Genomic DNA, 18,599 nt, shown 5'->3' with positions numbered 1-18,599 from the left:
CCATACAACTAGATGTTTATACTGAAGCACCAATCTATCACTGATGTTTCCACTATACAATTATAAAATACAGTTCCATCTTACCAGTTTTCATTATAGTAATAAATGGCAAAGAACCTCATGTTAATTGTTAAAAAATGAACAACACTGCAGTTCTATTGACATGGAGAGATGACTTAAGCCCTCTGACTATACAATATGCCCAATGTTATTCATCATCTGTTTTTACAGGAGTGGGAGGGCAGTACAAGGACAGTAAGTTTAATGATTGGGAAGGAATCCAAGACTAATTATACTGTAAGGTAACCAGATGCTTTCAAAAGGAAGGTCTATTGAGAATTCTGCTTCCCTACAACAAGGAGGAAAAAAAGTTGATCCATTTTACAAGTGGGTATGAAAACACTCCTTTCAGTTCAGCATTAAACTTGGAAAAATGAACAAAACTTGGTGTAAACTAATGGAAGATGCTACCCTCATTAATCTATCATACGTCATTGCCTATGTAGCATGCATTCAAATAAGGGATTTAAGTGGATGAATTCCCATGTAAGTAAACAAGATGACCTGCTGAAGGGCATTTATTAGGAGTCTGTAAATTAAAAGAAAAAATATAAAAAGCCTGAAGCGATCTGACAAGGTGTTTAGACAGAGTGTTTGTTGAGGTGACAGCTGATGCAGAAAAAAAAGAAAAGAAAATGGAAGGACAAGGGAGAAAAAGGAATTGCCTTGTTCCATCTCCTCACAGTTTGTGGTAAGTATTTTGAAGGGTTTGAAAATGTATACTCTAACAAATCGAGAATGACTTCTGATACCTTTGTGGACACAACTAGGTAGGGTTTTTCTGGTAACGATATAGGTTTGTGAGTGCCTGTAGCCTACAGTCCAGGGATTTCCTGATGATTGTCCATCCAAATATTAATCAGGTCAAAACCTGCTTAGCTTTTTGAAATCAGATATTTGGGTAGGCACTGCCATCTCCTGTAACTTTAACAGGAAAAAAATCCACAGTCCTTACTGCATGATATGCAGGTAGGAATAGAAAAAAGTGGGGGACCTTTTTTCCCCATGCTTTCTCAGTTGGTTCCCCCTCATGTTAAAGAGTTCTAAACTTCTATGGTTCAAGGCTAGTAGCCAGCTACAGGCTGAACTATATATTTTGGTGCTACAGGAAACTGCTTTATACAATATCAGACGTTGCTGGGTTTTACCTTTGCCCACCAAACCTTTACAAGACCTTGCATGCCAGATGCCAAATAGTGAAGAAAAAACCTTGTTGCTGAAATTTAAAGGTGTGGACAAATGAACAGAGGAGAAAACGTCACAGGCTTTTAAAAGGTTCCATATATTAATCAAATGGCTTCATCTCATCCACACCTTTAATATGTTGGTTTCTCCACTTCTCTGTAATGGGAACAAATCATCCCTGTTTGGCCCTCTTCTATTCTAGAAATTCCAGCAATCTGTTTAACAGCTCCAGAGCAAGAAATGATCTGAGATGGCTGAGTCAAATAAATTAATTGTGCTGGACTTCTCCAAGATGTCCTTTCTCCAGTTTCTCCTGTTTCCCCAATTAAAATATCATGTTGCATAAATTAAGTGTATAAAACGAATTCATGAACCGGTAGATCAGTACTGATCACCAGCTTCCCTCCCACCCCATGTTTGGAATCTGCTGTTATACTAAATCTTGCAGTAAATACTGGAACATACCCAAGGTATGCAATTAACTCTCTTGGATCACTGGCAAGACTATTACACCTCATTAACTAAACAATGGGCAAGTGTATTGCAGTACATTAAACTTCTCGTTTTTTGCAGTTATACAATGAAATACAATATCAGCAGCAGTGGGAAATTCTTTTTTATGGAAATTTAATGGGGATGGCTTATTCTACCAACAGACCATATCGTATCATATAAGCAGAAAAGTCAGTGGCTTCTTCCCCTTGTCTCTCAAAAAATCTGCTTGTGCCTCAAACCACCAGAGCAGGTGCACTGCAGGAGCAAACAATATTATTTCTGAGTATACTTCCATGTGAGAAAAACTTCAACTGTTTTTCCCAACAGAAATTACACTCATGTAATGTACTAAATTGCAATACATGCAATTACATGCAAATGTGAGTAGATCAATAGGTACCGCTTCGGCGGGAAGGTAACGGCGTTCCGAGTCGTCATGCTGGCCACATGACCCGGAAGTGTCTATGACAACGCCGGCTCCAAGGCTTAGAAACGGAGATGAGCACCGCCCCCTAGAGTCGGATTCGACTGGACTTTACGTCAAGGGAAACCTTTACCTTTACTAATGTACTAAATTGACACTTTTTACCCATGTTTTATTCCTCACCAAACAAAAAAGGGCAAGGCAAACTAAAAGACAGAATATATTAGATTTTAGGGATGGCCTGTGCCCTTGCTGATTACTTTCCAACTCACTACAGCTAGACTGTAGGAATTGTGTGAATTTTCTATTTATTTTATTTAGAAAATGTATATGCCATCCACTCCTTTAATGACTCTGAGTAAGGTAAAGTTTAAAAATTATAAAAACAAAATGTAAGAAATATAAAACACAGAAGCTAAAACAGCAGCAGCGCCTGGGGAAAGTATGCTTTGTGGCACCTCTTAAACTGTAATAGTAGTAATATACATTAATTGTGGTATAACTGATCAGAGCCTTGAACTTTTTAAGTCCTAGCAAACAGCTTTCTGATCTAGAGACCAGCATCTATCCTCTGCCTTTGGAATAATAAGGAAACGGCAACTATTCTGAGAGGTGGTTTTGCTCTCAAATGCCAGGAATGGCTACCAGGACTTTCAACTTTCCAAAGCCTTTGATCTGTCCCTGAGCTATGGCTCCTCCATTCCACGTAAACATCTGGACATATTTGTACTAGCCAAAGTGTAATGGGAAACATGAATTTGTATCAAAATTCATGTTTCCCATTACACTTTGGTTGGTACAAGATGAATCCCAGGGTGCAGAGAGGCTTAAAGCTTCCATACAGTAGGTCCAACCAGAACCTGCTTTTTGTTGCTTTAATCTCTGAATAGGTCCATGACAGTGAAAAAATTCCCATTTTCATTTAGCACATACTCTACCTAGGTATCTGAAGAATGGAAACTGAAGCCTAGCTCAGGCTCAAGTCCTGGCAAATTTTCACTGAAGCCCTATGCTATACTAACAACTGGAAATGGGTATGGGAGAATGGAGCTGAGTTACCTGCCTCAAACAGGATACTTATAAATGCAAAATGTAGAATATGCTGTGCTCAGGGTCTGCTGCTTCTCAGTCCAGGAAGGAGCCTGCAACAAAGACAGGTGGCAGAATTTGTGTGTTCCTTGAAAATCCAAGTGGATGAGCCACAGTACACACATCTCTGTAGCAGCAATCCTGAGATGAATCTTCTGAAAGAAGAATGTTATGGTCAGCCCTCAGCCTTATAATACTTAGGGAATTTTGGAGCCCAATATCTTCTGGTATAAGGCAAACTATTCTCCCAAATATTTCTGAATCTGTACCAAAACTTACATACTCAAAAAGGAGCAAGGAGAAATCCTGTATCTGCAAAATGCTGGGAAAAGTTCCCAATAGATAAGACTAGGCTAACTCAGCTGATTATGTTGTGCTCATCTAAAAAGTAAGAGAAAAAAATGGAGAAATAGGATATTTGCATTATACCCTTATACCCTTCACTTCTGAAACAGGAAAGTGGAAGGATAAGTTTAATTTATCTTTGCTATCATTCTTTAATCATCATTTAAATATTTATTATTTAATTATTGAGGTAATTATTTGGTTATTTATTATTTAATCATTTATCTTTTGTAATTATTATTATAACGAGGTGACCAAAAACTTCATTCTAGATGAGGTCTCTAGTGGTCTACTAACCAGATCTAGGTCCAAAGCATCATCACTACCAAATTTTAAATAATAATGTGTGCCTTCCATGCATGAGCAAGAGAGCAAAACTGAAGTTAATATCACATTTCTTTCTGGAAATGGCCTGAACATGTTTGTACCATGTATCACTCTCACTGCTAGATGGAGCCAGCTTTGCCTCATCATGCCAAAAGAACTTAGCATATTCCAGGATACAGACCACTGGCTACAGAAAAGAGGGTTCCAATAAATATAGCTGTTCCTGTGATGACCAGTTTGCTATATTCATTTTGACACATTTATTCTAAAGTCTGACCTCTGTCTGTCATGTTGCCATCTCAAACCATTGTGGCTTTCAACATAGGCATGTCAACACGTTCTCCCTGTTTCCAATGCAGCATCTCAACGTCCTGTGGCCATGCTTTAATATAGCCTTGGAGAAGATTAAATTAATTGCGATTTCCTCTCTTTTTCTTTGCCTTGGCTTCTCCACAATATTGCTGAAGCAGTCTAGAACTTGGCAGCAAGTGAAATGTAATATGATGTATTTGTGTCTGCCTTATTCAGCCAAATTGGCCAGCACTTCAAGGAGCAAATGAGCAGGCTGTGAGGAAAGCTTTATCCCACTTTCGGGAGGCAGCAGGCTGTGGTCTACAAAAACGGAGGCAAGACTTATCCCCATTTAGGATGCTTAGAACAGATAAACTCCAGCTGTCAAATAAATGACATGCTACACTGTTATGAAGTGACTTGATATGTGAGCTTCAACTTACAGACCTTAGGAAAAAAAGAAGATACATACATACATATATACCTACATACATGAAAAACAGACTTGTTCATCTAAAAGAGATCTCCACCCCGTCTTATTGCAATTAGTGTTTTCCATGGATGAAGCCCAAGTTACCATATTAAACAAGAGAGGCTTTCACTGTGGGAAAAGGCAGTAGAAGAAAAATGTTACATTTTTGGATAAGGTAAATTTTACAAGGCATTATGCCTCCTCTGACCCTCTCTGAGAAAATATATTTACAGCAAGGAACCAGGCAATGCTCTACAGCTGAAATTACAAAAAGTGACTTGCAGTCAAGGATTTGGCCTGCTCCTTCAAATCAGAATGGATGCCCTTGCTTCTACAGCTCACTCCTTTCTCTCCCCACTTTCTTTCTCTTTTCTACATGATTTCCTTAAGACACATTTCCTTCTTTCCTCTCCCAATCCAGCTGACCACCTTCCTGTTGATAGACCACTTTTCTTCTGCAGCCTCTGGTTCTTTCCTCTTTCTCTAAACCTTACCTTTTGCCTACCCTACCCCACTTTAGAGTCAGAGCACCTGACCAATGTCAGCTGGAGATCTTCTTGCACTGCTCTTCCTTACTACAGCAATCAGGTTTTCACAACCTCAGGGTCCATCATGATTCAATGTTTAAGCAACAACTCTCAGGTCAGGTACAGATATACAGTACAGATCCCCCCTTCTGTTTGGGTACACTGCAAAAATTGACTGGCATCCTTAAATTCTTTAGCCTTTTTTTTCAACCTTCTTTAACCTTTTAAAATTCTCAGTGAAGAAATTTTTGGACTGACTTTATCCCAGTGGGCTATTGATCCTTCCTAGGCATGAAACAACTATACAGGCTTTCACCTGAATAAGACTTCTGCCTCTCTGACCTCTGGTTGTTTCATATGCATATTATTCATACATATGATTTTGTATTCCAGTCCTGATACAACTGATCCCAATTCTGGTTCACATCTGGATTCCTGATTCTTGCTTTTTAACTGATACCTATGTATTAGCTTTGACAGATCTATAATTTTTAAATTAATATACTGTATAGATAAGGGCAGCAATTAAGGGTAGCAAAAATCTCTGGGCTATCTCCTTGGGATCTCCTCCTGCCTATACACTGGAGTCTCAGAGGGAATGAAGGATACTGGGGGCCTAAAGTTCTTTAAAAAGCATTATATAAAGAGTAACTATTGGCTGAATTGCAAAATCTTTCTTTTTCCAGTAGAGGCATGCTTCACAAAAATGAAACAGGAAATTAACACCCATTAGCTTAACATCTGTTCTGGGTATGTTATGAAATTAAAGAAAAAAACTATCAAGTATGTGAAAAGACATAATTTGCTGAAGAACTGCGAAAGTAAATCCTATCTCACTGATGTTTTAGAATTTTTTGACGAGTACAGGAATAGGGATAAAGTACTAGACAATGGGTGCTCCTCTTGGGCATTCAAAACCTCCAAACTTTTATGAGGAATTATGGGATGAAAAGAAATCGTCCATAAAGTTAAAGAATAGGAAAGACAGATTAGGTATAAATGGGCAGTTTTTGAAAGAAAAGATTTTGGGTGCATATTTTGACATATTCCTAAATTATAGAGCATCAGGGTTTAGCAGTGAAATAGCCAAGTTTACCAAAATATTCAGGGTTATAAAAGCAACAACTGATTGTGAAGAAGGATTTCTCTAGACTGGGGGAACAGATGTATTAACAAAGAAAATGTGGTTCAGTGTAAGTTTATATATAAAGCATCCTCTTGTTTGATCCAAGTTTGTGGACCATGTTTTTATTTTTATTTTCAGTTATTTAATAAACTTGAAAGTAATTAGAATATTGATCCTCTCTGAGACCATATCAGAACAGAAAGTAAAGTCAATTCAGGAGGCACTATAAAAACACATTTCACTTTCTTTTCAGTTTAACATTTAGATTTTTTAAAGCTCATTTCAGTAATTCCTTCCAAACTATAGGCATTTGTCTTCACTCTCCATTCAAATGTCTGAATATGTTGCTCTTGGCAGGCCCAGCCCAAATACTAACACATTTTATGATGCTTATATTAAGCAGTATGAAAAATAATGCCTAATTCTAAGCAAACAGGATGAAAAATGCCTTGTGCAACATAATGATCATCAGCTTATGGCTGCATCTCAATCCTTGTTTAAGAGATGCCAGTATTGTGTTCAGAAAACTAAACTATAAAGTGAATTAAAACAAATTAAGAATACTGCAACAGTCTTTCTAACCATCTCTCTTAGAGTCCCTTAACACAAATTTCAAATACTGAGTACAAAGAAACCTGTTTAAATTAATCCCAAATTAGTACAATTCTGCCTAACTAGCTTCAGTTTAGTACAGCTCTATACACTACATATGAATATTATTTATCACATGATGAAGACAAGGTGATTGGAGAAATGAACATTGCATCATGTCTTATGTCTCAAGAGGAACAACTGCAACATCCCTTTTTCCCATTCAAATGGCCTTCCTTTCCACCTGATAATACCTGTATGAAATCAGCAAGGTTCAAAGCAAGTTTATGCTAAGGGCAAACAAATTAGATGGTGAGTAGAAAGCTATTATATACCAAATGGGAAAAAAGCCATCACTAACTGGCAGATGGTCCTCGATATCCCACAACCTTAATTTTGCATGCAGAGATCCAAAACTCAGTCTCTGCAATTCCACATATAAGACTTCAGTAAGAAAGATTCTTGCCCAGGGCTGTAGACAATAGATCCCATCATGGTGGATTATACTGGTTTAATAGACCAATAATCTTACTTAGTATAAGGGGATTGTTTTGAAGTGAGAAAACTATATGGAGTTAGGGTTAGAAATATTTTTTAACAAAATCTAAAGCCAAAACAACTAACCTTAATATAATATCAAAGTATACAAATGACTTCAAGTTCAAGATGTTGGCACTTTCCAAATGATAAAATAAGAGCCTTATTGAGTTCAAACCGAATGCCATCTTGCAGATGACCCAACATTTGCATGAGGAACAGATGGGCCAACAGCTTGCTTCAAGAGGCCCAGTGCGTGCTCACTTTCTTCTCCAAGGCACAATGAAAACATTCGGAAGACATCACTCCCACAAACTGGAGACTGATAAAGAAAAAGCAAAATTAGGCTGCAATCATTTACGCCCTGGTTGTTTCTATTTTTGAATGCCTAACTGTGTCCATTTGTGCAGAAAACAATGTGGTGATGAAATTTGATACAGCTCTCAGAGTTTTAAATGCCAGGTATATGCAGTTCAGCATCAATCAAATCGAGAGAGAGAGAGAGAGAGGGACCATGTACAATCTGCTCGTTTCAGATTCTGGGCAGGAGGAGACACAAGCATAAGGATGTTAGCAAACTTCTTGACTTCACTTCCCACTGTACATTGGGACTCTACTTTCAGTTACTCTGGTATAGTGCTTACAGAATTAGACCGATGCTGGGGAGACCCAAGTTCGAGTATGGCCTCAGCCACGGAAGCTGAGGTGACTCTAACAATTATTCTCTTTCAGCCCACCCTCCCTCACAGGGTTGTTATAGAGAAAAAGGGAAAGAAAGAAAAATGGAATATACGTACATCACCTCAAACTCCTGAACAACAGACAGGAAATAAACTAAGTCTAAATAATAAATAGTACAAACATCAAAATAAGAACATGGGGGGACCCAACCCCATAGGATATGAATCATTTTAAACTTGTGGCTTTAATTTGTGCAAGTATTTTGTAGAGGAGCATGTCTAGAATTTATCACTGATATACCAATATTTGTTCTCTAAATTCCAATAAAACTATGATCAAAAGTTGGTTTAGTGATATGAATAGTGTCAAAGGAATGATCTATAAACATGTTTTTTAAAAACCTCAACTCCACATTCCAGACATTTTCCATAAAAAAAATAAAAACTGGCTTCTGTCCTTACCACAAACTAATTATAAGCTCTTCTTACTTGCTTTTCAGAAAGTATTTCTGAAAAAAAAAATCTCAATGGAAAACTACCACAAGCCTGAACAACATGGACATCCTGGCTCAGCACAGAGGTCTGGTTCTCTCATCAGCAAGTTTCTCGTTGCAGGATTAAAGTATGGATAATATCTTAGAGGTTTGGGATGCATAATATATCCTTTGCTCCATCAGGTATTAAGTTCAAGACACACATCATAACTCACAGATTTCAAAACCATACTAAAGGCAGAAAGAAATATTGACCACACACCAGGCAGAGGTGCCAGTGATGTAGCTCCAACAGCCAGTAAGTAGCAACTTTAACTGGAGACATACAGTATATCTCCCAATTCAGTAGCTGAAGAGCCAGATCGTGTCACCCGTATGAAAGACTCCTGCTTCCCTGAACAGCTGACAGGGACAAGCAACCTGGTGCGGTCTCCATGTTTGGGAGCTCTTTGACTGTGGCCAGACTGTCTGCAGCTGATGGGAGATGGTCCAAATATCTGCAGGGCTTCAGGGTACCTACACCTGAGCAAAACATTTCAGGGATTTCTGTGTTACGGTAGGTTGTTACAGAACATTGGCTGCTAAAGGAATGCTAAAGTAAACAGAAAAAAGAAGGATGGAGGATGGCAGCAAGCAGCTCCTGCTCCCCCCATTTATGTAACTATGATCCCCTCCAGCCTTCTGTGCTTCTGTTGGCCAGTTTCAGATTTCTCCTAAAGCATCCTGCATCTACAGGCTGAGAGCCAAGTATGAGTTCACACATCTCACTAAGCCTTAATGTGGTTTGGCCTTGGCTCAACACTTTGCCACTTTAGTCTGCAAACTATGGTTTATGGTTTAATCATAATATATACAACCCTAACCAATTGTGGTTTAATTTTAAAAAATCACAGTTAAAACATGTCTTAATGTACAAGTCGGGATGGTTCATAAATCCCCCTAAGCCACATGGTTATTAACCATGTTTTATTAAGTAAACCACAATTGGCTAGACTTACACATCATATTATTCCACAAGCTATGTTTTACAAGCTATAATGGTAGGGTTCACACAATACACTAAGTGAAACCCATACAAAACTTTTAATGGTTTAGTATGGCCTCTGAATCTTCCATTAAGTGAAAGATAAAGACATATGTCTTTTACACACAGACACACACACACTTATACACACACATATACAGCTCTAGAGACCCTGCATTTAAAATATTCCAAGGTGATAGCCCAGATGGTGTATGGTGCTGAGATCTGGGAGTGGGATGAGAAGGTTGTTGCCTGATTTGATGTAGACCAAAACAACTTCATAAGGAAGATCTGGGAGCTTCCCCAGGGCATCCCTGCTGCTTATCTAAGGATGGAGCTAGGGTTACCTTCCATTGTGGTCAGAGTACATGCTACATTGCTGTGACACTATAAGAAACTAGAATCTTGTCAAACTTTGTTTTCTCCATTACATACCTGGGACTCAATAGACCAAACTTTTGTCACTTATCCTACAGATGTATTCCCCACCCTCTTTGGGGGTATATAGCTGTTGTAACAGAGGAAATATTAGAGACACGCTTTTCGAAAGGGATGCCAATAAAGGTGCTACTACAGTACAGACATTCAAATCTTCATCTTGGTTTCATCATTATGAAAAACATAGAAGCCTCTCCCAGTTTCTGGTTAATATCACCAGTGCCTCAGTAAGAAAAGCTTTTACATCCCTTTGCTTGCAGACCATGCCTTCGGCATATCTTGAAGGAAACTTTTGTAAGCTCCCTGTCAAATAGTGTCTCTGACCCTGTGATGCTGGTCAAGAGGAGGATATTATTCACCACGTCCTCCACCACCCCATTTATGCTGGGATTAGGGCCAAATTATTGATAGTAGGCAAATTCAAGGGCTCAACCCTCAAACTGTCGAATTATCTTCTTGTAGATGTGTTTCCAACTGTTAGTAATCAGGTTGCCAATTTTACTTTGTTGTCATTTACACTCAGAAAGAAAATTTTAAGTTCTTAACCATAGCCCTGGCTTTATCTTTGTATCTAACACTCTTTTTATTACTTCAGTTAATTTTCTTATCATTTTGTTTTATTGTATTTTATGTTATTTTACATTGTTATGACCTATGATTACAATTATCCGTGCATTCTGTTTCTGCGGATTCACTTATACACTTCTATGGAAGTGTAACCCATTTTTCTTCAAATGTGGTCTCAACGTGGCTATACCTGGCCATGTACAGTGGGGGGAAAAGTCTGAGAGCCTTCCTGCGCAGCACCAACACGAGCTACATTAAGGGAAACTGTGTTCTTGTTCTCGTGATGTGTCAGGCTCTGCCTGCGATCCAGTAAAGACACAGACGCTAGCGTAGGCTTAGGTTCTGGCTTTATTGAGGAACAGAGTGCATGCCTTTAAAAAGCTGAGAGTGAGGGGAGCGCGCTGGAGTGGGATTTAAATAGCCCGCGCCGGTCAGCGCTCCACCCCACATCATCCCAGGTGCGTCCCACGAGTCCCAACCGTTTCGTCCCTGCTAGGTGAGAGGTCGTGCATCCCCCTTGCGCCCCGGGCATTGCCTCGATCGCCTTCCTGTGCGGTAACGATCCATTGCCAGGCGATCAGGCTCTTAATTCTTCGAAAGCCTGGGCGTGCCTCTCCTGTTGTTAGTCAATTACCCGTTGGCTACTTTGTATCTTTTGTTTCCCGGTCTGCCGGTCCCGGTCATTACTTAGTTTCTTCACACCTGTTGCTGGTTCTTTGTGTTTCTTAGTTGCCTTTGCCTAATCCGCCAGGGACCCATTTCCTTGTATTGTCATGCGAGCCGGTGCGATGTCACAAGCATCCCAACGGTGATCATGACATGATGTTTGTTAAGTCCCCAGATCATTCTGATAATAGATGATGTGATATCACTAGGAACAATCTTTCAATAACCATGGTTTCTGTTTCCAGGGGGATTTTCAAGAATGTAACCCCCATGGATAATGAGGATTGAGTGTACTTATACAGCTAATTTATGACAATACCTTTTTCCCCCATGAAGGAACTGTACTGTTATGGACTTCTGCTGTATGACCAAGATATTTCTGTTTGGAAGGAATTTAGATGTCTTACCCCAACCTAACATTATTTGAACTGTTCAGTTATTGATAGAGATGACAAGATTTCCTTTCATGACTCTGTTTGATCCAGTTCATGGCACACCCTTGCAGATAATATTATTTGGGTTGTTCTTGTTTACAAGTTGCATTAGTTTTGGCATTTTTATTGATTTATTTTTGTTTCAATTTAACAGGGTTAGCTCACTTTGAAGTTTCACGGAAGGCAAGACCAAAGACCATTCTTGGAAGATTCATGCACTTAAAGAAACAATTTAAATAAAATACATTTTAAATAAACAATTTGGCTATAGATATTTATGAAACTTTCCAATGGGTTTGTAGTCCTGAAATACCTGATTTCACATATATTCTGTCAGTCCGAAAATGTCACATTCTCTCTCCCTTTGGAAAAAAATCTTGGACAGGCTTGATGAACATTGTAAGCTTAGTTTTCCCTTTCAAAGATTTATAAAATCATATGAACTTGGAATATATTTGTAATTTTTAAAAAAATGTCTTTTTCTGTGTTTTATTTGTTGTGTTGTTTTTCTTTTTAATTCATATGTGGTTAGTTGCTCATTTTTATTTTATGTTTGTTTGAAAATGGAGCAATAAAAGGTTTTAACTATATTCCTGGATATTAGTCATACACTATCAATGCACAACTTGTGAAATTTTCCATAGTTTCCACTTGCCTCTTCTGTTATGTTGTTATAGGCTTCACTGGACATTCACATGGATTCAATCACATCATTAGAAGACAAATGCATGGCTAGACCTTGCTATCATTTTTTTAGATTTCAATGTTTCTTAAAACTGTACATATGTAATACCAAAGTAGGAATTTAATACGAGGTGTGGTTTGCCCCTCAGTGCTGTAACTTAATCAGTACTCAATAAGTGCTGGAATCCATAATAACGTAGTGGAAAAGGAGAAGCAACCTGAGAACCGGGAACAGCCTTCACTTGCTCAAATTCTTGAAGTTAAAACAGAAGGAAGGCAGAGCAGTACCAGAACAAAGAAAAACTATGAGGCAAATTATTAAACTAGGAAAATGCAGATATCCTCATGTCTTGCAATCAATGGGAAGCATTTCTTGTTCTGCTAGAATGTTTCATGTTTGGAGATTTTGGTCCTTTTGTTTTAAACTGAGTGTTGACTCTTTCCTAGCACATTCCACCGTGCAGCTGTATACCCCCAGGGGAGAAATCCCCACGTTTGCAATGAAACATGAAACCACAGTAAGCTCACCTGGGTTTGGGGTTTGGGGTTTGTGTTCCATGACTAAACCAGATATCCCTTGCTTTGCCAGCTGAACATGCTGCTTTATAATATCTGGTAGAAAACACTTATAGAATGAAAGAATCCATCTGGGAAGTATGTAAGATTCATGAGCACATGCCTCTTCATGAGCATATAGGGAGGAAGAAAGATAAAGGTAACCCAGAAGGTAACTGGGCTCTACTGAGAAACCAAGACTGGGCTTCAATGACAAGAGACAGGAGCTTAAGTAGAAATCTTGTCTGTGTTTCAGTGATCACAGAAGAATGAAAGAAGGTATCTGGCAGGAACAGACCACAGTGACAACTATATGAATCCAGCTGGAGGCCTTGCCAGGTTCCAAGTCTTCTCTCTCATAAATTATTTTGTAAGCTGCTATCAGTATTATTATTCTGTAGCAGGGAATGTTAAAGAGGTGGTGAAAATATTTCCAGGCTCCTGATTCAGATCAGATGGAGCCAAAAACTAGAATTCTGGCTTACTGTATTTGAGTAAACATGCCTGGGCATGCTCTCCATTTGCCCTCCTTTGTATCTTTCTTTGGCTGTTTAGCTACAGTTGAAAAAGCTCCAAAAATCTGATTTTCAAACCCCTCCCCCATAAATGCATACAGGTGAGTCTTGTATGAATGCATATCTATTCTTATTCTTACTCTTACTCTTACTGTTATTCTGAATCAACCACTGAAGGCTGAAGGTTTCTCACTATAGATTGTGCCTACCACACTGGTCCAGGTAGATAGGTAGACAGGTATGTACAGTAGGTAGGGATAGACAGACAGACAGACAATAGATGTTTTTCAACTTCCTAGTCTAAAGCTGAGAGGGTGTGCTAGAGCTCAGACGAGCACAAACGCACTGCAGCAACCCAGAACACCAGAAAAAGAAAACATACAACATCTTCAAACAAAAGGAATACCCATGCACTTTTTTTAATCAAAAAGTGCCTGACTATTCAACCTACTACAGCACAACCAACACAAGCTATGAAAAGGATAACACTACCATGCATCAGAAACAACCAACAGACTATTACAACCACACAGCATCACCATAGCACACAAATCAACTAAAGCCCTCCAACACATCTGAATTAAACAAAAGACGCAGTAGCCCAAGAAGAAAAAACAGGAGTTATCTACAACATACAGTGTAACAGCCACTATGTAGGACAGACAAGCAGAAGACTAGCAGAGCACATCCATGAACACCAACTAGCAGTCAGAAGACACGATGAAAACTCCTTAATCTGACAAAACATGGACAGACTCAACCATATTTTCAACTGGGAAACTGTGAGCATCCTAGACCAAGCTAAATCCAAAAATGCTAGGGAGTTCCTGGAAGCTTGGCATTCAGACAAATCAGCCATTAATAGACACACAGAGATAAACCACATTCAATGAAACTTCTGCAAGCAAACAACCAAGCTCAGAGAGCATCAAGAACTCCAGAGAGTGATTGGCTCAACCTCACCCAGCCAGCCTCTCTAAGAGAGGACTAGAATCCAGATCTCTTCCTAGTTCAGTGTCTTAACCACTGTATCACACTGCCCATCTGTACCTATCAGCCAGAAAACATATTCCAAAAAATAAGGCAGATCTAAGTTAATCAGTTAAAATATAAGAACTGATTAAAATTACCTACCGGTAAAAAGTTAACTGATAGAGTTATGCTTACAACGTTAACTGATCCCTGTCTGCATACACTACCTATTCTCTTCCTAACACACAAATCATTGTCACACAGAAAGAAAAGTCAGCACATGCATTCCCCTCCTTTCAGTAACAGCCAAAAGAAAAGGAAAAAGAAAAAGAAAAAATAAAGATGGGGAAGGGGTGACTGCATTTGGAAAAGAAGAACAGGTATAGATTAAAAAGGGAGAAGAGATAATTACAGAGGGAAAGAATATAACAAAGAGAAACCTTGCTCAGGGATTTTAAAAAGGGCAAAAATCAGCCCCTCCTCACCAACCCAGCAAAGACTAATTTGATTTTCAGAGGAAATAAGAGATGCTTGCAGTTATTTGCACCTTCTGCCCATTCCTTTGTGTTCCTCTTTTGTTCTTATTAGGGAATGTAAAATGGCTCTCCTTAAGTCATTGATAATTATTGGGGAAGGGGGCGACACTCATTTTTCTTTCAGGACATACAGTAATTGATGTAATTGATGGTTAGTAATATTCAGCAACATCTTTATTCCTCCATATTTTGTCCAACAGTTGCACCTGGCACTTATTCTCATCTGATAAAATATGTATTTGCAATTAATTTTATCCAATATTTCTATACTCAGTGCAGGTTATATAGCTGTGGTGAGAAGGGGGGGGGGAGGCAGTTCTTAGACAATGCACTGGATCCTTCACCCATGAATTTACTAGTCAGCTGAATGTGACATTTGCTTATAAGTTGCACATAAGAATCAGCCTATGGAAGGAAATAACTTCAGAACTTTCTTAGCTCTCATACCATCCCTGTCTGAAATACCTTTATTTGAGTTATACTCTGACGTTTTTATGGCTAAAAAGTGTGCTTTATTGTTCATTGTTTGTATCTTACACGTAACAAGACTTTTGATTAAATAATAAAGAGGAAAATAATAAGTTCTCAATAACTGTGGAGGGAGGCAGAGATAGTGGAATGCAGAAGGTATTAACAGATAAAAAGAGACAGTAAATGAAATCTCAGCCCTGAGAAAGAAATGAGCATAAGAAAGAGGTTCAAAATAACCCTGCTTTGAATCTGCATAATATAAGAGAGAACAAACTGAAATTCTGGCAGGCTTTCAAGATCCTGTTGTTATACCCTACAACAATAAAGAATTCCAAAAGTATTTGCAGTGTCTAATTCCTGATCTGGCCTACCTTGAAGAACTAACAATAAAATACTATTTTGATTGAGTAATTATTTACAGGTTTCATGGCAACTGGTTATATATTAACACCAATTTGCCAAACAAATTAACAATAAAATAATTCCACATATTTATTTATTAAGTAAATGAAGCCATGAGCAAAGTTATAATGAGCTTGAAGATTCTATTCTTGTAATTAAAAAGGAATAGACTGACTCTATATTTCCTGGTGGTTTGGGGGATGGGTGAGGAGAAAATACGACTGACTATAAATAAAAATCTCACGTTGTAGTATAATTTCTTGCAGAATTGGGATGCATTTGGGCAATAGCTTGTCCACATTCCTTACCATATCTATTCTGTATTTCTTTCACAACAGAAGGAACATACACTGATTATTATAATGATACCAACACATATTATGGTATCAACATACATTAAACAATTCAGCATAACATAAACAAGGGACAGGTTTTTGCCCTAGGCCAATACCAAGTAAACCTAAGCTTTAAAAAAGGGCAGGAACAGAAAGCAGTTTCTAAAATTTGTTTTTAAAAGCAGGGTTTATTTTGCTTAGGTTTCATCCTACACATACAGATCTTATCTATCTATCTATCTATCTATCTATCTATCTAATTTATCCCCGCCCATCTCCTCCCATCGGGGGACTCTGGGGATTCTTAATCTTCCCCATTAATTTCAGTACTTCTTCCCACAATGGATGCTAGGGAGAAACTGGACGTTCTATGAGTTCCGGGTCCTCTCCTGATGTCTCGGAGAGCAGATTCATATATGATACCTAACTATAAAAGCTTCCATCAGCTATGAAAGTGCCATTTTTACCCTTGAATTTTTCACATTTTGAGCATTTTTCCTGTTCCAGAAAGGGAACTGCTTTGGAGTAAATCTAGCTTAATGACTTTTGAGTGTTACGATTAATAGGCAAAATATTTTTAAAAGTAAGCATAAGATGGCTGTTACAAAACAGGAATATCAAATTAAACCAAAATATACTAGTGCAGTATGAAAGCTCTACTAAAAAGGCATGTTTGGGGTTCCAGAGACAGGAAACAAAGTGCAGAGGATTCCATAATTAGCCTTTCTTTCTTTCTTTCTTTCTTTCTTTTTTTCTTTCTTTCCTTCTTTCCTTCCTTCCTTCCTTCCTTCCTTTCTTTTTTCTTTTTTCTTTTAACTTTTCAGGTTTAAGTTTCTTTTTAACAGGTCTGGAGGAAAAAAATAACAACTGAGATTCCAGCTGAAACTTTCCAAGCACGCTTTTTGAGATAACTCATTGGCAAAATACATATTTTTCACCTTCCAGAAAGAACAAACTATTTCTCACTGTAAATCAAACTATAAAAGAACTGTACAATTTCTTGCAATTGCCTTGATCATTAAGGATGAATTTCATATGCATTTTTCATCATAGTTTTCAATAGAATCAGCTCACACATTCAGAAAAGTGAACAAACAGTAATAATGAGCAATCAAACAGAAGGCTCTCTTCCTACTGTATTTAATCTTTCTACCAGGGAACTCCATAGACCTAAAGCATACAGCTTTGAAAGTTATAGAGGAAAAATATATAGCATATTTCTACAATATGAGAGGAAACTAAAAATAGAGGCGGCAGCAAATGACCATGAGAGGTGCTGCCATTTGTTCTCATAATAAAATATGCTTTGGAGAATAATTGACTGTGATCAATTCTTCTAATTGAACAAATACAGAATGCACCTTAGTTGCATTGTCAGTTACGCTCAACAGTGATCCATATGTGTATGTTAATAATAACGCTGTGAAAGTGATTCAGAGAAACAAAGTATCTGTATAATTTTCTTGTCAATTCTTGATATCATCTGGACATACTACACCTTAATATATTACTTTATTGAAAGAGACTGTGTTTGCATCTTTTTAAAGTGACTTTTTCCTACCATTGCTTACAGCCACACTCCACTCCTCCATACAGCTTTCCAAAGTCTATACGTTTCCTCCCAACTCTAAGTGAGATTCATCCATGAGTCTTCCAACAACCCATTATTCTACTTTTATGTACATTAATTCATTTGGCATACATTTCTAAGGAACAAGAAAACATTATTTGTATATCAACTTCCAGAATAATGCCATTACTAACCTAGGAAATATAGTTAGCTGCCACTGAGTCAGATTCAACTCTGGGTGAATGAATGGGTAAATCCTCACTATTTTGACTTGTTTCTAGTAATAAGTTGCAGCTCTTCCAAGGACATTCCAGTTATTTATTTGATCCTTTAAATGTAAGATGTAGCAGGTGATCCTCGGGTTACAACCACTCATTCAGCAACCACTCAAACTTGCTACAGCACCAAACAAGGGGACTTATGACTTGGAGTTCCGGCTGTCGCAGTGTCCCCGCAGTCACCTGATCACAATTTCCAACATTCCCTGCCAGCTTCCCACAAGCATAGTCAATGGGGAAGCTGGCAGGAAGTCAGAAGTTGCAGTCACATGAGGTCCTCACTTAATGACCTGCACGGTGCTTGCTTAACAATGGCAACCAGGACCACTGTTGCTAGGCAATGCAGTCACCTTGTGTTTTACAACTGCATCGCTTAGTGACGGCAATTCTGCTCCCAATTGCTGTTGTAACCTGAGGACTGCCTGTATTTCTGGAGAGTTCCTCCAATGCCCCCATGCGTTAAAAAATAACATATGAGAAAGTAAACTTGGGAGAAGGCATGATGTTGC

At 38.3% G+C, this 18,599-nt stretch overlaps 1 protein-coding gene across 1 annotated transcript in view; it reads right to left on the bottom strand.

Moving 5' to 3' along the window:
• The window catches only part of FBXL7 (F-box and leucine rich repeat protein 7), a 148,289-nt gene that overhangs the window by 87,612 nt on the left and 42,078 nt on the right, over positions 1-18,599 (bottom strand). The window lies entirely within an intron of this gene.

The sequence above is a fragment of the Candoia aspera genome, chromosome 3, assembly GCF_035149785.1.
Source record: "Candoia aspera isolate rCanAsp1 chromosome 3, rCanAsp1.hap2, whole genome shotgun sequence".
Lineage (NCBI taxonomy): Eukaryota > Metazoa > Chordata > Lepidosauria > Squamata > Boidae > Candoia > Candoia aspera.
Note: the sequence above shows the minus strand (reverse complement) of the source record. Positions and strands in the feature narration are given on the sequence as shown.